This window comes from Palaemon carinicauda, chromosome 8, assembly GCF_036898095.1.
Source record: "Palaemon carinicauda isolate YSFRI2023 chromosome 8, ASM3689809v2, whole genome shotgun sequence".
Taxonomy (NCBI): domain Eukaryota; kingdom Metazoa; phylum Arthropoda; class Malacostraca; order Decapoda; family Palaemonidae; genus Palaemon; species Palaemon carinicauda.
Window position 1 is genome coordinate 168904892 of NC_090732.1, and position 6000 is coordinate 168910891.

The following is a 6000-nucleotide window of genomic DNA, read 5'->3' on the forward strand; positions in this document are numbered from 1 at the left end:
CTAGTTAATCTCAGCCTTAGATTATCTTTGTTCATCTGTCAATGAAGGTTTAATGATAGAGGCCAGGGACAGTGACAGTGCCCTAAAGATTGACCCTATATACATATGATCAGTGCCCAAGTCGTCTCTCCAACAAGCTAGGAACAGGGGCAGTCAGGCAATTGATCCTGAATTATGACTCAGCAGGTAGACCTACTGTCTCCCCTAAAAACCTCCATTCTTAGCTCACATGGAGGCTGAGGTTGAGGACACTACTAAAATCTATTGAGCTTGAGTTGGTCTAGAACCCACGTCCAACAGGTCGCTAGGTGGTGACTTTTCCAATTGTTCACCGCAATCTTAATCAACAAGATGATGAATGTCACTGATGATCTATAAAGCATTGCTGACTAGTAATTATTAAATGTTTATAAATAAGACCCATCAAAAAGTGAACATCCCTTTGATAAGGGTAAAGCTGAATGCGATTGATGTGTAATGTATACAGTAGGAGTGTTCAACATTAAGGTAAAAGGAAATCATGATGCCTTTAATAAACTTGGAAGAAAGCCTGTTGCCCAGCTGGTCTGAAATTATGAATTAATCGAGAATGAACACAGTATAGTTCAAGACTTTTTTCCCTAAACAAAAAATATGATAATTAAGGTATGTCTTGACATGAAATGGATTACCTGTAGTGCATGATACCAAAGCTATGGTAAACCAAGAAATAAGTTCACATAAATCTGTAGATAATGGATTATCTGTTACTTTGAAAATACTGTAATGAAATGTTAATGGCAACAGTTAAAAGCTCAAGTAAAAAATGAACAATCGGTCGATTACAATAATAAACGATCCAAGCTAGTAACACTACACATTTGAAATAGACTCCCAAAGTCATTAAATTATAAGAACTCGCAATATTGTGTCTGTCTGTCTGTATAGATTGCCTTACCTTGTGGAAATATTGTGTATCAAATAAGGTTAATCATTGAATGATCTCATTGGTCTCATTGCCTCGACTTGGTCCTAAACTTCATAATCCACTTCAAGTAAGGTTTACTGTACATATTCATCCCCATAGTGGATAGTGCCATTAGTGCAACACGCATTGTACACCATAGGCCTTATTACTTGAGGGTCTTCAAGGTTTAAAGGCCGTTCATGAATGACAGAGGCAAGGGACAGTGACATTGCTCTATCAAGCTGGACAATGCTCAAGAGACTGACCATACATACATGTGATCAGCGCCCTAGCCCCCTCTCCACCAAAGCTAGGACCAATGAGGGCCAGGCAATGGCTGCTGATGACTCAGCAGATAGACCTGCCCAAAACACCCCATCCTTAGCTCACAAGGATGGTGAGGTTGCAACTACCAAAGGAACTAAAGAATTTGAGCAGGAATCGAACCCCAAACCCCCCATCCTTAGCTCACAATGATGTTAAGGTTTCAGCGACCAAAGGAACTAATGAGTTTGAGCGGGACTCGAACCCCAGTCTGGCAATCACCAGGCAGGAACGTTACAGCATCGGCCACCACAACTGTGTGACTGTCTTGCAGTATTTCTTCAGCTCCTTGCTGCATGTGCTTTATATCCTGCTTTCCCTCATTCTTGCTTCCTTTATTCCTTCTCACTGTCTATCGTCTTCAACTTTTACTTTATATGTTAACTGTAGGGTATTCTTCAATTGCACTGGTGCTGAATTGCCTCATAATCCCCAGCACTGAACTATAAAGTATTGTTCAATTTCATACATACATTACACATTGGACCATCCCTATGATAGTTAAAAATTCTAGCTCTAAATGGAGTTCAATTTAACCTGGATGGGGAAAGATGTATGTACCTGTGAATTCTCAAAATAATGTACATTAGAAAAATCATCATGGAAGAATTATAGCTCATATGCTAAACCATTTACCCAATCGGCTAAATCAGAGTAAAATACAATAGTATAATAATCTATGGAGCTTAATAAGTTTTCAAAATGATATACAGAATTCATAGTGTTTTTCCTTATTTAACTTGGGAAAGACAAAAGTATTCCTAACTTGGGATAGATGAGACCCAAAGTTCCAGTGCTTTTCGCTAATTCTAAATTCTATATTCGATGCAGTATTGTCCCAATGTATTCCTAACACATGCAGACCTATATCTGTGAAAAGTTTAGGCATTCCTAACAGATAAAGACTTTATCTGAAAAGTTTAGATATTCCTAACAGATACAGACTTATATCTGTAAAGTTTAGATATTCCTAACAGATACAGACTTATATATGAAAAGTTTAGGTATTCCTAACAGATACAGACTTATATGTGAAAAGTTTAGGTATTCCTAACAGATACGGATTTACATCTGTGAAAAGTTTAGGTATTCCTAACAGATACGGATTTACATCTGTGAAAAGTTTAGGTATTCCTAACAGATACGGATTTACATCTGTGAAAAGTTTAGGTACTCCTAACAGATACAGATTTACATCTGTGAAAAGTTTAGGTACTCCTAACAGATACAGATTTACATCTGTGAAAAGTTTAGGTACTCCTAACAGATACAGATTTACATCTGTGAAAAGTTTAGGTACTCCTAACAGATACAGATTTACATCTGTGAAAAGTTAGGTATTCCTAACAGATACAGACTTCTATCTGTGAAAAGTTTAGATATTCCTAACAGATACAGATTTGCATCTGTGAAAAGTTAGGTATTCCTAACAGATACAGACTTATATCTTTGAAAAGTTAGGTTTTTCCTAACATATACAGACTTATATATGTGAAAAGTAATTAAACATATTGTAAATGTTATCTTACTTGGTACTTGGTAAATCTAAAATTATATCCCCAGCTCAGTTTGGGTCACACCAAATTAGGTCCATATTAGACTTCGTCACACATTATAAAAATCACATTAGCAGAGGATTTAAACTTCAGCAATTAACAAAAGCAACAAAAAGTATATTAGGCCTCCAGTGTTGGGTCACATAGTCCCATTTCCATTAATCAATCAACCGTCGATAAATGGATCAGCTCCCGAGTTCTTTCAAGATACATGATCCAATTCACAAGGAATGGCTTAGAATCCATCGGGAGGATTTTAAGTCATTTCCAACCAACTCATTATTAGTTTAATGCAATGAACCAATACTCTCCATGTATTGTGATCTTGTAGCTAATTGAAGGTTCAAGCAACGAGTTTCGTACTAAAACATCATATGAACTAGGAAATCTTATTCTCAGGAGAAACAGAATCACTCAGGTCGCCACATACATATTTATTGGAAACGTTTCGACATTTCAAATGTCATCATCAGTGATACCTAAAGTAAAGATAAAAGAAACGATACAATTTCAAATCAAGCATTACATAAATTAAGTAATTTTTTATTTTAAATTGTATTGTTTCTTTTATCATTACTTTAGGTAGCACTGATGATGACATTTCAAATGTCGAAACGTTTGTAATAAATATGTATGTGGTGGCAATAGTGTTTCTGTTCCTCCTGAGAACTAGAAGAATTTTAATAGAAAGTAACTTTTGGTTCTCTGTATAACAGTTCAGTTTTTCTAAAAGGTCTTTGGAACGTTTCTTCTGCCCTTAGTCACATAGTTAGCTTCCCTAGGTCTTCGTCCTCAAGAACTGGAGGTGAAGCTACGGAATAATTACCTATTGACGTAACATTGCCTAATAGTAGCATGTGGGAAAGTTCCAATAGGGTCAAAATGTATCAAATCTTATTTTTTTTTTTTTTAATTATCTGGGTCTGGAGCCCGTATGTTTCATAGGTATTTCTTTTATACTAGTGTACGAAAACCGTAAAAAATGTTGGTAGATATTTAGATATGCACACACATAAACACGCATCCCCCTCTCACTAGGGTATAACTACTCCCTCTCTCCCCCCCCCCCCTTCCCGAGGTACTGGGAGAGCTGATCGTGCATGACCAAAAAGACACGCACACACACACACACACACATATATATATATATATATATATATATATATATATATATATATATATGTATGTATATGTATATATGTATGTGTGTGTGTGTTTATGTATATTGCCAGACACTTGCTCTTTATTACACTGTATAGGGGATATTTGCGTTCTTCTGTGCACAAAGTTGACAAGTTTCTGATATCAAAAGTTGCTGAGAACTTCATATCTATTTTTGATGGAGACTTCTGTCCTTTGATTTTTGCATAAGTAATTTTTGTCATCATATGATAGACTAGTGACTTGTTCAGTTGTTGGTATAAACGTTTTGTCAATTTGTAATAAATTAGTTAATAGTTCAGTTGTAGTATTAATCAGTTGTTTATTCTGAGTTGGGATACCTTAACGTGATGAAAGGGTTTGAGTATTGCCATGATCAGCAAAGCTGTATTAGGTTGGTTTCTTGTGAGCGATCAGACAAAAGTCTTCCACTATCACCAATCCGCACTGGCCAGCAAGGTGGTGAAAACTGGCCAAACCCCAGACATGAATAAGGACATGTTTGGACCCTTTGTCCTGCAGTGGACTAAACCCGGCTGCATTTGTTGTTGTTGTTGTTGTTGTTGTTGTTGTTCTAGGTCAGGGCTTCTTCTAGGGTCATGATTTCATGTGTTCGTTTTTAGATATGTCATTGAAACCTCTTGCAGGAAGTATTATTTTTTTTCTTGCTTCCGTGACAATCACTCCAATACTTTCTTGTAGTATTTTAAGTTTCATTACTTGATGATTAAAACTGTGGCCAGAAAGCTGTTCACAAACAAACACACACACACACACACAAACAGGAGCGAAAACATAACCTCCATTTAACTTCGTTGGCGGAGGTAATCATAAAAGAATAGAAGAGAACGCAATTCAGCTTTTAATAGAACCCCCCCCCCACCCAAAATGTGGGTTTGAAATAGATAAAGAGAAGAACAATATTATGATATAAAACATGAAAGAAAAGCCAAATCATAGAGGGAATCAACGTAGGAGAAAATTTAGCATAATTAGGAATTAAACTGGACAGTAATAGGAAACTTATATACAAATCAGAAGAGGGAAATGATAGAAAAAGCACAGAAACACAAAAAACAGTTAACCTAACGTATTCAATCATATAGGAAAGTTGTAATAAAGTACTTATAATAAGATAAACGTTTTGGACAAACTTTGCATTACCCTCTATTTTGTATGGATAAAATATAAACTTGACCAAAACTGAAATAGAGAAACTATAAAGGATATAGAATGAGGTACATAAGAAAATATTAGGTGCCACTGAAAGTACAGCTGATACTACATTAAGGGTAGAGCTAGGGGCATCTCTTAGAGCAAGGGTGATAGATGGAAAGTTGCTGTACATAAACAGTACCCTGAATGGGAAAAGAAGGAAGATGGTGGAAACAACCAGCAAAGTACTTGCAAGAATTGAACCTGGGTTGTGGTGGCCTAATTGTTAACGCCCTTGCCTGGTGATCGCCACATTGGAGTTCGAGTCCCGCTCTAGCTCGTTAGTTCCATTGGTCGCTCCAACCTCATCATCCTTGTGAGCTGAGGATGAGGGGTTTGCGGGAGCCTATAGTTCTATCTGCTGAGTCTTCGGCAGCTATTGCCTGGTCCTTCCTTGTCCTAGCTTGAGGGAGAGAATGTTTGGGCGCTGCTCATATGTATATATGGTCAGTCTCTAGGGCATTGTCCTGCTTGATAGGGCAATGTCACTGTCCCTTGCCTCTGCCATTCATGAGCGGCCTTTTAACCTTTAGATAAGGCAAATACGAAGAATGGCCAAGAGGGAAATGAAATCAGAAACTAGAAAGTGGTAAACTGAAAAATGGGAAGAAGAGTTGAAGAGTAAAATGAGCTATATGAAAATAATGTATAAAGAATATGAAATATACCTTAAGATCAGTAACATCGTCAAAATAGATGTCATATAAACTGAAAAGAGACTTGGAAATCCTTTATCGTACAATCATTGCGTTGCACAATTGTCAACAACAGTAGCGGACCATTACTGTTAAATTCCAA